This window comes from Pleurodeles waltl, chromosome 4_1 (genome assembly GCF_031143425.1).
Source record: "Pleurodeles waltl isolate 20211129_DDA chromosome 4_1, aPleWal1.hap1.20221129, whole genome shotgun sequence".
Lineage (NCBI taxonomy): Eukaryota > Metazoa > Chordata > Amphibia > Caudata > Salamandridae > Pleurodeles > Pleurodeles waltl.
The window spans coordinates 468,661,433-468,679,287 of NC_090442.1; positions in this window are offsets into that span (position 1 = coordinate 468,661,433).

Consider the following 17,855-nt stretch of genomic DNA (forward strand, 5'->3'; position numbering starts at 1 on the left):
AGAGGCCAACCTGCCACACTCATAATGTGGCAGTCTTCACCATCGGTGGTGAGACCGCCACCGCGGCCCTGGCGGTCTTCGGAGAGCCAGAGTCAAAATAAGGGCCATAGTGTTTAAAAATGATGCCATAAACATGTGCCTATAATTGTAATACAAGTCTCTCATCTTATAAGGGTAGTGAATGGCTGTGCAATTCTGCTTGCTAGCATTGGACAAAATTCTGCTATACTGTTAGAAATGGGGTCTCTACTTGCCAGTGGTTTGTACCCTGTCAAAGTAGGGACCATCAATCTAGTCAAGGTAAGGAGCCACACAGCTAAGATAACACTTGGTAGCTTGGCACGAGCAGTTAAGCTTAGTTCAGAGGCAATGTGTAAAGTATTTGTACACACAATAACACAATAAAAACACTACAAAATTACTCCAAACCAGTTTAGAAAAATAGTCAATATTTATCTGAATTAAACAAGACCAAAACAATATCACTTTTTAAAAGTGGAAATGAGTCTTAATCCATAGGAATCAATGATTGTATCTTTTTAACACAAAGTACCTAGGATGTGCCAAAAACAAAGATGATGCGGGCTACAGGAGAGGTGAGGCACCGAAAGCAAAGTCATACATCAGTTCCTTACTGTGCAGGGGAGGTGATGTGTCAATCCTTTCCTCACCGGAGAGGCGATGCGTTGATTCCTGGACCCGCAGCCTAGGTTCCTTACTACGTGCGGGGTCGATGAGAAATTGATGCCACAGGGATGATGCATGGAAAATCAAGACTTGCTGTGTTGATGGAGCCATCAGGAAACAGGCACAGTGTCGAATTTGCCCCCATGAGACAGGCGCTGTGTCGATTCTCCAGCCACAGGACAGGTGCTGCGTCAATTTTTCTCCAGCTGCATTTTGGTGCGTCAATTTTCTCCTTCAGGTCACCAGCTTACATTTCCAAGGGCCCAGGGACTGGAGCTGGCACCACTTGGGTATTCAGAATTCAAGCCCATGGAGAACCTTGGAAAGCAGGATGTAGAAAGCAAAGTCCAGTCCTTTCACTTACAGGACAGAAGCAGCAAGCAGCAGGCCAGCACAACAAAGTTACAGGCAGAGTGGCAGTCCCTCCTACAGCATCCAACTCTTCTTCCTGGCAGAATGTCCTCAGTCTAGAAGTGGTCTAACTCTGTGGTGTCAGAGGTCAAGTACTTATACCCATTTCTGTTTTTGAAGTAGGCAAACTTCAAAAAGAAGTCTTTGTGGTGCACAGAAACTTGCCTTTCCCTGTCCTGGCCCCAGACACACTCCAGGGACTGGAGACTGCTTTGTGTAAAGACAGGCACAGTCCTATTCAGGTGCAAGTGTCAGCTCCTCCCACCACTCTAGCTCAGGAAGACCTATTAGCCTGGTGATCAACCATCAGGGAACGAAGGGCACACCTCAGCTTCCTTTGTGTAACTGTCTAGAGTAAATTCACAAACAGCCAACTCTCATCCTGACCCATAAGTGTATTCAGCAGACAGGTAGAGGCATAGAACGGTTAAGCAAAATAATGCCCACTTTCTAAAAGTGGCATTTTCAAACATACAATTTAAAAACCAACTTCACCAAAAGTATTTTTAAATTGAGAGTTCAGAGACCACCCCAAACTCCATATCTCTAATAGTAAATGAACTACCTTTTAAATACACTGCACCTTGCCCATGGGGATGCCTTGGGCCTACTTTAGTGTTGACTATAATGTAGTAAAATGGAAGGTTTGGGCCTGACAATTGGGTACACTTGCCAGGTCGACTTGGCAGTTTCATACTGCACACACAGACATTGCAGTGGCAGGTCTGAGACATGTTTACAGGGCTACCCATGTGGCACAATCAGTGGTGCAGGCCCACTAGTAGCATTTGATTTACAGGCCCTGAGCACATATGGTCCACTATACTAGGGACTTACTTGTAAATCAAACATGCCAAACATGGATAAACCAATCACCAGTACATTTCTACAGAGAGCACTTGCACTTTAACACAGGTCAGAAGTGGTAGGGTGCGCAGGTTCCTAAAGAAGGGAAAACAAAACGCAGCAGACAGTCAAAAACAGAAGGTCTGAGGAAAAAGTTGGATGATCCTGCAAAAAGGGCCATTTCCAGCAACAATATTTACATTTTATTTTGTTTATTTTCATGATTATTTAAACTCATTGCAAATCTAAAAACTTCAATTGCTGTTAAAAACCTGTATTAAAAAAAAAAAATACCAAGATTTAAAAAAACATAATAAAAACATTCAAGAAAGACCAGTATAAAATTAATTTCCAGTTTTGAAACTAATATTGCATAGGTGAAGTCATTGTTTAATAGACATATCTTACAGGAGTTCTAGTTGTGCATCATCTTATTTGATGGTGCCTGGGAGGACAGCAGTGCTGTTGCTGCTTCCATGAAGTTTCCAAAGCAGACTGCCACTTACGCTGATGCCCCCCTGAGGCAGGTTTCTAAGGCTGCTTGACAGGTCCGGACATTAAAGGTTCGCCAGAGAGTCAAAACTTTATTAAAGGAGTCAATTCCTCATAAATACATAGGGCATCAGTCAGAGACTCTTCACTCTTAGCGCAGAGGTAGCATCACTTGTCCACTTCCTCCACATTCCTCTGCCCATACCAATAACCCTTCAGGAGGACTTGGCCAAAGTGCCAGCCCATTAGTTGCCATTTTATCCCTAGATTGATGGGGAGGGATAGGTGGAGTGGCCGGGGCCCTGGTACATATAGCCACAAGGCCAGGCTGCCATGGCCCAGTTTTTTCACCGCATGCATATCTTGCTCCCTCTTGCTTGCTTTATCAGTATTTTGGTTTTAAGAGTAGGCCTGGGCAGAGCTCATGCAGTTCCACTCCGTGGAATTTAGCAGATGTGATTAAAAACTCACGCAGGCGGAGTTCTGTGTACGCAGAGTGGCACCCTGTCTTGAATGTGCCCGATCTAGTAAGCGCTAAGCACGGTCTGGCTTGGTTGGCCAGGTTGGATCGGGTGCATTCAGGAGCAGGCTGTAGGCAGTGAAAGCTGCAGTTTCAGGCCTCTCATGCACAAGCCTGACCCGTGTGCACTGCACACATGGCAGGTCAGTGCAGAAGAGACCTGGGAAGGCCGATGCACAAGAGACCTGAAAAAGCAGCTTTTGCTGCCTATGGCCCTGGCCAGTGTGCACAACAAAAACATTTTAAAAACAAGCACTCACCTGGGTCCTCATTGCCTGCGGCCTGCCGCTCTGCCTCCCTCTGCCTCCTGCTCCCATCCCAGGCTGCTGGTGGGGGGAGGCCTGGTTGATCCTCCTTTTGGCGCCAGCTCTAGTTCCATTGCCGTCTGGGTTCGAGACTGCGCACTGCAGCCCAGTTATGGGCCACACAGCGCAAGCCCAGACAGTCTGTGCTTGTGCTGTGTGGCCCATAAGTGGGCTACAGTGAGCATGCAGTGAGCTCTGCTCTACTGGCGGGGCTAGCAGAGTTTTTATGTGAACTCAGCGGTCCAAGCAGAGCGCGCAGTGCCAAAAACTCTGTTAGCTCTGCCAGCGGAGCTGCCCTCCCTCGCATACTTGGCTTTCAAGCTGTATACCAAAAACTTAGCTTTTAACAACCACAGTTGCGAAGTGAGACCAAACTCTAACTAGGTTTGAGCATGGGAAGTGTACTTTGGTAGCCTGAAGACTCTTCAATAGCATGATAACTGTGACACTGTCTAACCAATTGACCATTTTGTTTCTAAAGGTCAGAGCCCAATAGGCTACTGAGGGGATGAATTTTCATTCTGTTACCCTCAGGAGTAGAGATAGGTTTGGTGTGCTCATTAATTTCCTTACTTTACAGAAGGCCCTTCTTAAGGAGATGGCAGTCCCTTGTTGAGCAGTAATGTGAGCTGCCATGCGGCCCCTGTGGTTTAACCAAACTCCCAAATATTTGTAGGAGGTCACCACCTCAACGGGCTTTCCCTCGATGAACCATGCCCTCTTTTTTGTCAGTTTTTGTGAAATTATCTTCACCTTTGTTTTAGTGATGTTCACGGTCAGGTGGTTAGTCTTGCAGTAGGATGCCAATGCTGTAAAGAGTCTCTGGAGGCCAATAGGAGTCTTGTCTAGCAGTACCAAATTTGGGTGGAAATGCTCTTGTTGATGCCAGGTGGTCTGGGAGGTCTGCCAAGTATAGATTGAGTAGGGGTGGTACCAGTATGCAACCTTGCTTCAGGCCCCTGTTTGCCCTCATTTTTCTTGGTGTGGCCCAGCCGGAGATAACCCTTATCTTCACCCAGATGTCTGAATAAAGGGTGATTATTGATTTTAGCAGGTTGTGTGGGATGCCCCAAATGTAACAAGAGGTTTCCCTGGCATACGCTATCAAATGCTGTCTGAAAGTCAAAAACCCTGCTTAAAGGGTCCTACTCTTGACTGACATTGCATTTTGAATTAAGTTATCTTCTATGTGGCAGCCCTTTTGAAATCCTGTTTGGGATGGAGGTATTAACTTTCTTGCTTCCGCCCAGGCTAGCAATTCTCATCTCAATATACTGGCATAGCACTTCCCTTCAACATCTAATATTGCAATCAGTCGGTAATTGACTGGGCATGCCAGGAGCCTTTTTTATTAATTGGGACCAGGAATGCCCCCCTCCATGTCTCAGGAATGTCACCTACTTGGAATGGTGTGATCTCACTTGTCGTAAGTCTGGGATCTTCTCAACCTGGTTCCGATTACTCCATATTGTCCTCCGGGTGGGTGGTAGGCAGCTGTGATAGAATATTGGGTGCTGCTGGCGCCACGTAAAGGAGTTCTATGTGCATCTCCCATTCATCTGGTGCTATGTTGGTATCAGTCACCCATTGTGTCTGCTTGGAGCACTTATTGACCCGTAGCCCAAATTTCCTTTGGTCTTTTGATTTTATCACTTCATTATGTGCACACATTTCTTGGCTTCCTCTTTCCTCCTTTGGGCATAGAGGGCTTTTCTGTAATATTGCTGGGCGGTTACGATCCAGGATCTCAGGACTTTATTTTCCCTCTTTTCTTTACTTAGTGTCCTCAGGGCATTTTTTGGGTTATGTTTCAGGGTCATTATTTGACGTTTTCTATCTGCTGCTCTGCTAGAGGGGAGGGAAGTTGGCTTGCCCTTGTTGCTCTTCATAATTAGAGTTGCTACTGCTTGAAGTATATTTATTTGGACGTCAAGTTTGTTGGTATGGGGAACTGCATAATTCGTCATTGAGTTTAATGCCCTGTTGATGTCAATTAAAGTATTAAACCACAGAGGTTGCTGGGGGCACTCTTTCTTCTCGTTTGCAAGGATTTTGGAGACTTCACTGTTACGGGGAAAGAGGCATGAGGTAGAGAAGCTAGAGCACCAACTGGCCGAGGAGCATCTTTCACCCTGTTCCCCACCTTGTCCTGTGATAGTAGCAATATTTTCCTCTGTCCTGTCTGTGAGAAAGGGCGGAATCAGTGGGAAGGATTGGCCTGCCATTGTGTCAGCTTGTATCTGTTCCTGGGTCAGGATCTCCTCCGTATCGGGGTTGCCCCGTGCAGTGACTGTCATGTCTGTCCCGTGCAGTGAATGAGCATTAGTGGCTTTCGGGACCCCTACCCCAGCTTGAGCCCCCTCCATTTTGACCATTGTGGTACTTCTCTCTACCTACCCTGGAGGTCAAAGAGATATTGTCATTCCAGTTGCCCAAACCCCTGGGTTTATCCGTGCAGGTAAGCTGTCGTCCGTGTTTGTCCTTGTACTTAATTTTGCTGGTGGCTCGGCTATCTATACTGTCGAGGAAGACTTTGTGCAATCCCTGTCAAGCTTCTTTCTCTTTTCTTGTGCTTGATCAATTGGTGGTTCCAATGAGCTCCACTGGGTGCCTGTAGCATCAGCTGGGCCCTTGATTGTAAGTATTTTCTGTGGACTGATTGGCAAACTGTGGGTAGCTACATAGATGTGTGGGACTTTGGGGGGCTGTGTGCTATGTCCATTCCCTCCGTCTTGAGGGGAATTTGTATCTTGGCTTGTCGGTTCCTGCATTGTGGCCACTTGATCCTCTCTAATTGTTGGTGTCAAGTAGCCTATGATGTCATTCTTCTTTATTACTGGCATGGTGGCATGTGTTTGGAAGGGGGTATCAACCATTACACCCTCTTCCTCATTGAACTTAATGGTTAATAGGGATTGTTTGGGCAGTGCATTTTGTCATTCTGCCTTTTGGCTATCTTGTGGGGGCGCTGGTGCACTTGCATCTGGGCTACAGCCGTATATCGTGTTCTCAGGATTTTTCTGGGTTTGTGATTTTAATCCCTTTTTATTCTAGATGTCCCTGTTCAGCTTGGGTCCATGTCATCTTTGTCGTCCTTGTGGGTTGTCTTATAGGTTGCCTTATATGTTGCATTGAGAGTTCCCTCCTCACTCTTTGAGCATGGTTTCCTCACTCCTTTGAGAGTTTTTAGGATCTTGGCCCTTAGTCCTTGTCCCACCCTTGGCCTACACCGCCAATCCCCTCCCCACTTGCGTGGACGCGTTTGACTGTACTAAGAGGTTGTGATTGGGGGACACGAGCACACAGGGCTGCTATGGTCGTCTTGATGGCTGCAAAGCTGTGAAAGCAGTGGGAGCTTTGATAGGAATTTGCAGATGTTTTTTCACTTTTTGGCACTGCCACGCCTCCCTTTCGCATGGAGTTCTTGCTTGCACCAGTGGGGGCACGAGGACACACTGATGCACTTGTGTTTTTGGTTGGCCTTCTGGCAAGTGCTTTGATAGATCTGGTTGATTGTTCTGGGCTATCTGGCCTGCGTCTAGGGCCGGGATGCCAGTCATGGATCAATTACAGTTGATTGCTGAAAAAAACATTTCCGTCATGTAAATTGGTGATTAACAAAAGAAAAACTAGTCGATACCGTTGTTTGTCTTTTTCAGAACCCCCTTCAGAGGGTTATGGGGCCCATTTGGGCAATTGCACCCAACAGTGGTGTTGAGTCCTTTTACTCCTGATGACCTGGAGCCCACCTTACTATGGATTCTGAGGACCTGGGCTATGTACCCCTTCTGCACTTGACTTTCAGTGGTAAATGTAGTTGAGCAATCTAAGGCTTTCTTGGGTGGGGAGTTGTGGATATAGATTAGTGAACATGGGCTCACAACTCAAAATGTGTCCAGCAGCAATAGTAAATTAGTGTCCAACCAAATACTCATTTTTAGGAAAAAAGAGAAGTATTTTATTTCCACCACTTACCACACAATGGAAAACTACAACATTCACAATCAATAACACGATTCCTCTTGACATCAGGGCTCTAGTGTTTAAATGGCAATGCTATGTCCCACTCTCTACTTGCACTAGCGTAGTGGTAGTTGCCCATTCACTGTTGGCCACATCTAGAGATTGACCTACTGCCAATTTGTGTCTGCAGAGTCTACTCTAACTCTTAAATTCAATTCAAAAGTGTCCTTGCACCACCGGCTGTCTGTAGTATGTTACCCTGGTGCTGATAGACCTGAAACAAGTCTTACCTGCTCCAGTAGGAGTGAAGAGTGCAGAAATCTGTGCAGTATCCTGGTGTGAGCCCCATCCATGGACTTTGTTCAGGTCCTGATCAGGTTAGTCAACTGTACGTGGACTTAGTGGCGCTTTCTCCCTTGAGCTCATGCACTGGCAGCCATTAGAGGATTTCTGCAACCCTCTGGTGGGAAAAGTGCCTCCACACTCCTGAGGGGGTGATTCCAATGCTGCAGTCCTCAATCACAAACTTGGGTGTTGATGCTCCCCTGGCACTCTCTCTTGCTCAGCGGGGTCAGACCAGTCGCAGTCTGCGTTGCTGCCAGTGATCTACGGGTCACCACCACTTGCAGTCTGCGAGCTACAGCCTGATCAACATGGCACAGATATTCCCAGCAGACCCTCCTGGCATACAGGGTTGCCGCACAGCTGCCACACAAGGCTTCAGCCCTTACTGAATGGCAGTCTTTACCATGGCAGCCCCTCCTGACACATAGGGCCATTGCAATGTTACCATGCAGGCTTCATCTCATACCGTACGGCAGTCTTTACCACACCACCCCTCCTGGCGTACAGGGTCACTGCAGCGTTACCAGGAAAGGCTTCAATTTTTACGGCACACAGTCATTTTCATGATAGTTTTCATGGTGGCCCTCGCCCAGCATACAGGGGTCACCAACTCAGTCTTGCACAGGGCAATGACTTGATCAGTGCAGCACACTTTTCCTCACACTTTGGGCTGGGACCTTGCTCCCTCCAATGCTGTCTTCTTCCTCACAGGGCAGACTGGTCTTGGCAAACAGGCAGGAAGGTTCTAGTGCTCCAGGCTCCAGGGTAGTTGGTTTTGGATTCACTTAGTGACGTCCCCTAACCCAGCAGGGACACTAGCGGACTTTAGTCCCCAGTCCCGGCCACAAGGAGAAGTCTTGCTGAGCTTCCCCTCCTCACACAGCTCATTTGGCTGCTTGACAGATGTCAATTTTTGGAGTCTCAAAGTCCCTGACGTATTGACCATTTCTAGACACAAAATATGGTTTAGGATCTGAGTCTTTGAAATTTTATGTAGACGTTCCACTTCTTTTTAAGTGACTACTCCCCTGCGCTCTCTTCCTCTTGAAAAGCTGTCTGTCATAGCAGAAGTGTTTTCAAAGCTGATAGTCACACAACACAGGCCATGGGAGTGACTAGAATTCACACTTGGATATCAGCCACACTGATAAGTGCATCAAACATCCAGCCCAGGGCTCCCAGCCCATCTCTTTATGATTCCCTGAGATGTTCCCAGGCCCCTTCCTAGTGACCTCTCACTGAATCAAAGAGAACACTTTGAAAGGTATAGGGTAGGCCTGACCTTCCCCTCCCCAGTGTGTCTCCCATCCAGGTTACAGGTATGCAACAATCTAGACATCTATTTGGGGGATCTCTCTATCTATACTCCATGTTTCATCATGCAAGTCTGGGTCTCCCAAAATGGAAACCAGGGCCCTCCATGGATTGTACGATCCACAGGCACACATACACCAGTGCATGTATATAGCATACACACAGTACTGTATCCTCCATGTAGTTTACCATTCAGAGGCACACATACATCCAGCACTTGCACTCATCCTGCACTCCCTGCACTCCTCATATATTATACCACTCTCAGGTGTACACACACCCAGCACATTAACTTATCCACCATACTCTGCACAGCACTACAACCGTCAGGCACTGTACCACTCTCAGACACATGCACCACCAGCATATGCAAATACCATGCATACACTAAGTACTGCGTTGTCCCTGTACGGCACCTCCCCTAGGCACACATACACCCAGTGCAGATACACCACTTCTGAGCTTCGGAGCACTACACACCATTCTGATGTAGCCAAGGGTGAGTGAAGCACACAGCAGCAGAACTTTAAAAAGTGCATGAGCCTGTGGGTCTTGCTCCAGTGATACAGATTAAAAAGGACCTGTTTACTCCTACTGATCGCTACATGGTATGCTGCCACCACAATGCTTCTTGCTGCATAACTCTTGGCTAAGGCAGTAACCTTCCACTACAGGCACCCCTCCTGGTCCAACAAGACCGCAATTCATGAGGTAGGCCTATGGCATTACACACGCATGATCCATGTATGCCTAAGACAACAGAAATCAGCATGAGGGCTCCGGACACCATTAAAGTTGAGCACTCAAGGCAGAGGTGCACGTTCATTACCATCGAGAGGGCTTTTCTGTCGCAACAGTCCTAAATCAGGCTTTTAATGAATATAAAAATATGGATGTTTCCCTACCACAAGTGTGGGTCGTCACTAGAGTTCTCTGATATTCGTTATCTGTATTTAAACAAAGTCAGTCTTTGAACATGAACATTAAATTAAAAACATGTTCATTAAGGGTTTAGTTGTCATATTTGACTAGTTAAAAATAGCAGTGAATATACCTCAAATGCAGGTCCACTTCTTTCTTCATGCTACTTAATAGACATGTTTGAAGGAGATTTTAAAGATGGCTTCCATAATGACGTGTTTACTTGCTTGCAACTCTATGGTAATAGTTTACTAATCATTGCGTATAACTTCAACCCTGGTTGATTTTAAATTTGGGTTAACATAACCACTATTATCTCAACATCTTCTGTGGGTTCTTTGAAATGAATCTGAAAAGATGGTAACATCGGTGTCCAGCAAAGTTTAGCTTTTCTGATTATACGAAGTGTCAGCTCAATGGTTGTAGTTACTTATACAAGGTCGGTCTCTTAAGTGTTTATTACACCTATGATCGGTAGAAGTTTAAAGATAACCTGTTGACATCAAGCAAGATAACGTGACATCATATTTGCTTGCTTCCTGCTTTTTGATTTACAGTAACTAATTGCTAGTTATGTGCAAATGGGTATTAACACTGTTAAGTGAATGCAACAATGACCATGTTAAATTTATGATTTCGCTATTTCAATGGTGTCGCCTCTATGGTTGTTAAGTCTTGCTTCATGTTTATCTCCTAAGTGTATATTACTATTTACTGTTGCAGTAAACTCCAAATATTGTTAAGGCGAAAGTTTTATCCATCAATTATAAATCTAGGTTCCTTATGGACAAAATCTTTGGTATTGCACATATGAATAATAACAGGTTTGTGAGACTGATGTTTTTTGATGGATAGTAACATATTGGCTGGTCATAATCAGTGATGTAAATAAGACCTAATAAAATACAAATTTCCAATGCAATATTTCTCAACTTAATATATTTTGAAGGTTAAATTAATGGTGTATGGTAGTCCTATATGTATCCTACAATCATGTCCTGATAATTGGCATTAGATTTTACGTAGTGTGATTGAAGCATATAGCATCACATATAGCATTGTTGACAACCTATGTACAAGCTGTGAGTCAATATGCTTTCATTCCTTCAAAAATATTTGTACTCATACATCAGTACTTAAATTGGGATCTATTGTCTGTAACCTGCTGATTGAGTAACATTCACTACATCTTAATGAGTATTCTCTAGTGCCCATTCTGCAAAGTTTTTTAATGCGTTCAATATCGAAAAATTGTACTTTTCTTTAACCTTATCTCATGTGTTTTTCTTGGAAATGAACAGACATTGAATATTCTAAAAGCCACACAAACGAATCACAACCATCCGGGCATCCAACGATATCAGGGACTGGATCCCTTGTAGAATGCATTTCACAATTTTGGTATAGCTTTCTGCAACCATTGGAAATAATTTTACCCTCTTTCATAAAGGAAGCAAGACACTTCTTCAAGAAATTGGGGTATTAATTGATGTAGTTGAGTGCTTATCTCAAATAATACCCACAACACTTGCCTAGGTGAACCCTTGAATTTGGTAAATTAGCCGCAGCCAACCTCCTGGTAGCTACGGCACAGAGCAGACATGCTTAACTTAGAGGCAATGTATGTATTATTTATGCATTACCAAAACAGTAATGATGTCAAACCACTACACAAGAAAAGTCTCAGCCTAATTTAGAAACATAGAGCAAATTTAAATGAATAATGTGATACCAAAACTACAAAGATTTAAGAAGGGGAACCAGAGTCATGAATATTGACAACAATGCCAAAAAAAAACAACCATGGTCATCTGACCGGAGCATAGGCACAAGTTAAGACCAACCGCAATGGAGCATGGGTCGGATACAGAAACCAGGTGAGGCCCGGTCAAAAGAATTTTCTTCTGACTTTGTCTCTGAAATGGAAGTCAAAAATGCTCTGAGGGGAAATGTAGCAGGCTGTGACCCAAGCAGTCTCCACATCATCAGATAGCCGCTGTACAGGGTTTTGGTGAAGCAGATGACTTTGACACCGTCCAAGTGTACAAGGCTCCCAGACATAGAGAACAGCACTTGGGGGCCAAGACTCACTCCAGCAGAAGCCAGCAACAGGGTCCAGGGCAGGTTCAGTTAGAACTGGTCAGTTGGGAAGTGGAGCAAAGGCCTTGTGTAGCTTGTTGTGCCCCTTTAGCTTAAACAGGCGGTCAGCCTTATGACCCTTGGGGTCCACTTCTTTACCATTGGTACAAGAGAGTGAGCAAGTCCAAGGTTCTTCTGTTTTTTCACAGGTCATGGAAGCGTTCTGAGGAGGGTACTGTGGCACCACGCTAATGCTTGCAAACAGTGTGTGGTTGGGTAATCAATAGAGTGAAAGTTCCCAGGGGCAACCTGCCCCACTTTTACAGCACTTCCTGTGTGTCCTATTGTAAAATATCCCACAGTGACCCCCTCTACCTAAATCCAAGTTGATGAAACCCTTCTCTTGTGCTGAGCCTACATGCCCACTGCAGAGGTGTAGTCAAGTGTGAGAAGTTGGGTTGTTGTTTGAAGAGGGTACGAGCCCTGGTCAAGCAGTGACCACCCTTCTTGCCAGGGTAGCGCACAATAAAACCCCAAATTAACCTGTGCTATCCTGTGGTAGCTTCGCACACAGCAGTCAGGCTTAACTTGTGTCACACTCTCTCCTGGTTCCAACTGCAGAGACGATGCTGGACCTCTAATCCCACCCGAGGCAGAGAATGAAATCAAGTATATACAATTCTAATTCACTAACTGCCTCCGAGGGAAGCAGGGTTGGGATAAAAAAAAAAAAAGATGTACTTGCATCGCAGGATCTGCTATGCTGCATTGAAACCCTGCACAGGAGGAGCTGTACTCTCTGGACCTTAATGTGTGGATGTGGGTGCGGTGCACTAGAAACAAAAAAAGAGTTGTTTATTAACAGTCCTTAACATATGGTGTTCAAACAATTCTTAACAAGAATAACACTTACAGGCTTTATCATAAAATTAGGCTTGAGAGCAGATACATATTCATAAGGTAAAGCAAGAGTATTCTGGCACTCCATTGAATGTCCAAGATACCAAAGTTCAGTACAAAAGTTTGAGAATCACAATAATGTCCTCGGAGACTTTTCGAGTTCTGAATACATAGATCCTGCCAAAAATACAAACATGAAGCACTTTAGATCAGAGTCAAATTAAGTTTAGACACACACAAAGAACTGTGTTAGGAGCTTTAGAATTTTTAAATTGTCTGCACACATTAAGTCCACATGCCAAGAATGGGTTGAATCTCCTCAAAATATCTTGATTATCGACAATGTTCAACTGAACTATGCACTAGTGTGACTAACCTGGCACCAGCATTTATCCTGGAAGTAGTATCTTCTGCAGGAATCTGGAGGAAGACTGATGGCCGAGGAACAAGAAGATAGAAGAGGAGATTGAATCATAGCTCAAGATGCGAAGGCAATGGAGACGTCAACGGAGACAGGATGGCAGGAAGGCTTGAAGACTAGAGCCCTGGAGGTTCCAGGCAAAACAGAAGGTGACTTCAGGGAAGGTGCTTGTGCAGGCCTGTAATGAGGCCAAGCACAAACTCTGGGTTGTGATGGGTTCATATACATGATGGGAAGACTGTTCCAGAAGGGGCATGGAGAAGCTGGAAAGTGCCAGAAAACATGTGTTAACCTAATGAATGTTACTCTTTGCAGGTGCAGGTGCAAATAACAGTTCGAAATCAATTAACCTACTGCTGGAACCAAGAGTTAATAGGTCACGCCAGTTGATGCCAATAACCAAAGCAAGTGAAAAAATACTTTTAATGGCCACATGCAACAGGTAAAAGCAGATGGGGCTAAATAATTAGGAAACACATGATACTCATTAGACCAGTTACAAGGGAAAGTAACGGTACAGGAGAATGAAGGGGCTGAAGAGCTCTGGGAGGGAAATAAAGGTTTGCACGAGGACATGGGGTGCCACTGAGGGAAAGCTGACATGAACCTTGAGCGCAAACCCCACAGAACATAGTGTACAAGAGAGGTTTGTAACAACTTGAAAGAAATGTGTAAAGTGTTTGTGCAACACTTCAAACAGTAACACTTTGAAAACACCTTCACAAAAAAGAAGGTTCCACACCAGGTTAGGACAATAGAGCTTAATTTAATAAATAAAACAGGACCAAAATAACAAACTTTTAATCAGTAGAAGTTAGGTTATGCATTTTTAAAGAATAAACTGTAGATTAGTGCTTAAAAGCAAAATGTGCCAATCAGGGATATCTAGTTGCACCAGATGAGACAAGTCAAAAGCTCAATCAGACCACGATGGCGTATGAGCTGCCTATGAAGACCCAGTTTTGTCAGCTGAACAAAGTATCTTAAATCCTGGTTCTGGAGCGTAGTGTGGATCCGATACAAAGATGTGCCATACAGCTGATGCAATGCATTGGTTCCAAGATGTGGGGAGGCTGTGTTGCAAGGCCAAGGATCCCATTGTCAGGTTTTGCGATGTTAAGGTCAGCGTTGGGGATGCGTTGCACAACTGAGGTTGTACATTGGTTCCAATGAGCAGTTATGCTGGGATGCAGAGTTTTGGCTTCGTCATCGTCATCCCTTGTTGACAAGGGATACAAGGACCTGCTACAGGGAAGCATTGAGCAGCGGCGATTCCAAAGGTGATGCATTGAACCAAAGATGCCAGATGGGGGGGGGATGCAAGTCATCTGTGCTGTGTCCAATCCATGCAGCAGCAAGAATTGACTAGCTCTGCATGAGGATGCACCACTCAATTGAGGAGATGCATCAATTCTGCTCGAGGAGGCTCTGTTCAGCAGAGAAGATGTTGGTTCCACTGGGAAGCAACTTAGTCCCACTTCCAAGGGTCTACCACTTGGCAGGGTAGTCTCACAGGTGGCAGAGTCCAGGTGCAGAAGCAGGGTGGTTGGAACCTTCTATGCCCCTGAGACTTCAGATCAGGTGACCGGCCAACTAGCCCTTGAAATCACTTAAGGTTCAAGGTTGGAGAGATGCAGGTCCAGTTCTTCTCACTCCCAGTCAAGAGGGCAGCAGACCACAGGTCACTACAGCAAAGCAGGAGTCTAGCAGACTGCAGTCTAACAGAGTGGAAGTCCTTCAGCAGCACAGCAGCACAGCAGTCCTTGTTCCTGGCAGAGTATCCACAGGTTCAGAATGAACTGAAATAGTGGTGTCTGAGGTCTAGTTCTTATAGCCAGTGGTGCCCTTGATGTGGGGGAGACTTCAAAGACTTGCCTTTGAAGTGCACAGATGTCATGCCCTCCCCATCCTTGCTCCAGACTAACTACAGGGGGTATGTAGCCCTTTGTCTGGGGACAGGACACAGCCTATTCCAGTGAAAGTGAAGCTGTGTCCAGCTCCTCCCTCCCATCCTGTCCAGGATGACCCATCAAGTCACAGATGGCCCATCAAGTCACACTTAATCTCCTGATGTGTGTGGCTGTGTAGAGGAAATGCAAAAAGCCCAACTGCCAACTACACCTAGTCATGTGACCAGAGACAGGCTGGAGGTACCAAATGGGTAAGGCAAGAAAATGCCAACTTTCTAAAAGTGACATTTTCACAATTTAAATTTAAAATCCGACTTCACCATACTTTAGGCGTTTAAATTGTGATTCCAGAGACACCAAGCTTGAAGGGGTTATCTCTTCCCATGTGGTAATTGTACTTAGAAAGCGTAATAAGGCAAACCCAATATTAACCAATGGGAAAAATAGGCCTTGCAGTGGTGAAAAACAAGTCTGAGAGTTTTTTACAACTAGGACATGTAAAACTAAAAAGTGCATGTCCTAGTTTTCAAATTCATTGCACCCTGCCATCTGGGCTGTGCAGGGCCTACCATGGGGATGATGTATATGTGTGTTAAAAAAGGTTTGGGCCTGGAAAAATGTTTCTTTTGCCAGGTTAAAATGGCAATTCAAAAGTACACACACAGTCTGCAGTGGCAGACCTGAGACATGTTAAAAGGTCTACTTAAGTGGGTGGTATAATCAGTGCTGTAGGCCCACTAATAGCATTTAATTTACAAGCTCTGGGCACAGATAGTGCACTTTAGTAGGAACCTAAAGGTAAATTAAATATGGGTATATGCCAATCTTACCATGTTTTAGGGAGAGAGCAGAAGCACTTTAGCACTGGTCATCAGTGATAAAGTGTGCAGAATACTAAGGCTAGCAAAAATGAAGTTAGCAAAAACAGGAGGTCTGAAGGCAAAAAGTTAGGGAAAACCATGCCAAGAATGCCAGTTCTACCACCAGGGAAATGAGCAACACCTTCTCAGTAGGCACTCGAAACCAGTTCTGAGGATAGCTCCACACCCACTGGGATTGACGCTTTCCTTGCTGGGGAGGCCTAAGAGGGCCCTGCCCACGTAGCAGCTAACTTTTGCCTGTGGTAGAGTAAGCCTCTTTGAAGTTAATTACGTTTCTGAGCACGCTCCAGATAGTCATCCTGCTATCGGAACACACTCACAGGCTTTGTATAAACTCTGGGAGTAAATTCACACCTCATCGAAGGGGATATTCAGATGCCAGCTGACAGTTGAAGCTGATGCGCATGGATCCTTAGAGGCTTTAGGCAAGGAAGATGTGACTTTCTAAAAGTAATAACTACTGTAAAGGGGGCACTGAGAATTTTTGGTCCAGTACACGTCCTCCATATTTGTAATTATATTAATTTACAAGTGTAATGTTCTGTCTAAGAAAATTTACAGAACTGCTTGTGAGGGTCTGGACCCAGCAGATCAACAATGAGCAGATTATTTTAGGAACACAAACCTTCACCTTCCAATGATGACATGCTTCATTATAAGACTGTGTTCCTGGTTGGGTGGCACTGCAATGCCCAACGTGCCCCTGAGGGGGGCACTTTGCCAGGGATCTTCTCTATATTGCCTGTTGGACAAGGGTTTATAGCCAACAAGTCCTTCTGAAAAATATTCAAGAAGGGATGTGAGAGTTGTGTAAATTGGTCTAAAAAAGTAATTTTAAAATTAACTATTTTTATGTGGGGCTCCTAGTAATGGAATAAAAATAATAAAAGGTTCTTCAGTGTGTATTATGATTCCCAGATCCCTGACAGTTTTTCATGCCTCAGTAAATGATGTCTCAATGTTAAAGTGATCTACCCTTAGCATAGCATTATGTGTAATAAGGTAAGGTTACCTCAACTTCCACCCACATTCTGGATATGTTATGTATTTCTGCTCCGATTACCCTAATCTTAAAATAGAAGGGCTCCTTGGAAATGAGTGATCTGAGACTAACTGAGGGTTACTTCTCTACCCAGTCGTCTCTGCAATATGCCTACCCATCCACCGCCTGTCTGAAATATTCATGCTTCATGCTATATCAGGTCATTCTAATTTTCAAACAAAGGGCAAATTCAACCTTGAATATTAAACAAGCAACATGGAAGACAAAGCGGCAAAATCATAATAAACTACTCTTTCAAAGTCAAACAAAGTCAAAATCAAGAAAGACACATTAAATAAGATCTGTTTCATTTCCAAATATACAGCAGAATCAAACCAAGTTTTTCAAATACTAATGAAACATTGGCATTTATTGGAACATGATCCTTATTTATTAAATGTTTATTGACCTCTAATCACATATGTGAAGAATAGAACATGAAGGAACATGTTGAGCATAAGTCACACAATATCGTACAGATACTCGAATATCTACATGATTGCTGGATCATCCCAAATGTTTTTAAATGTGGCCATTACTCGTGTTGTGACTATATAAAAGGGAAAGATGCTATCTTCAAAACCTCTGTTGGTACCATGGAATTCAAAATCAAAGACTTGATAAATTGTATAACCTCATTAAGTGTTTATACCTGCATTATACTTGCATATGTGAAAAATAAATGTGGGTCCTACTTTAAGAATGCTAAAATATAGATGGATTGATTATTGGAGAGCTCTACAAACTAGAAACAAGAGATATCCAATTACTTTAGCTTTGAATATTGTTCAAAAAAGCACAATCAGAGTTTGTTCATC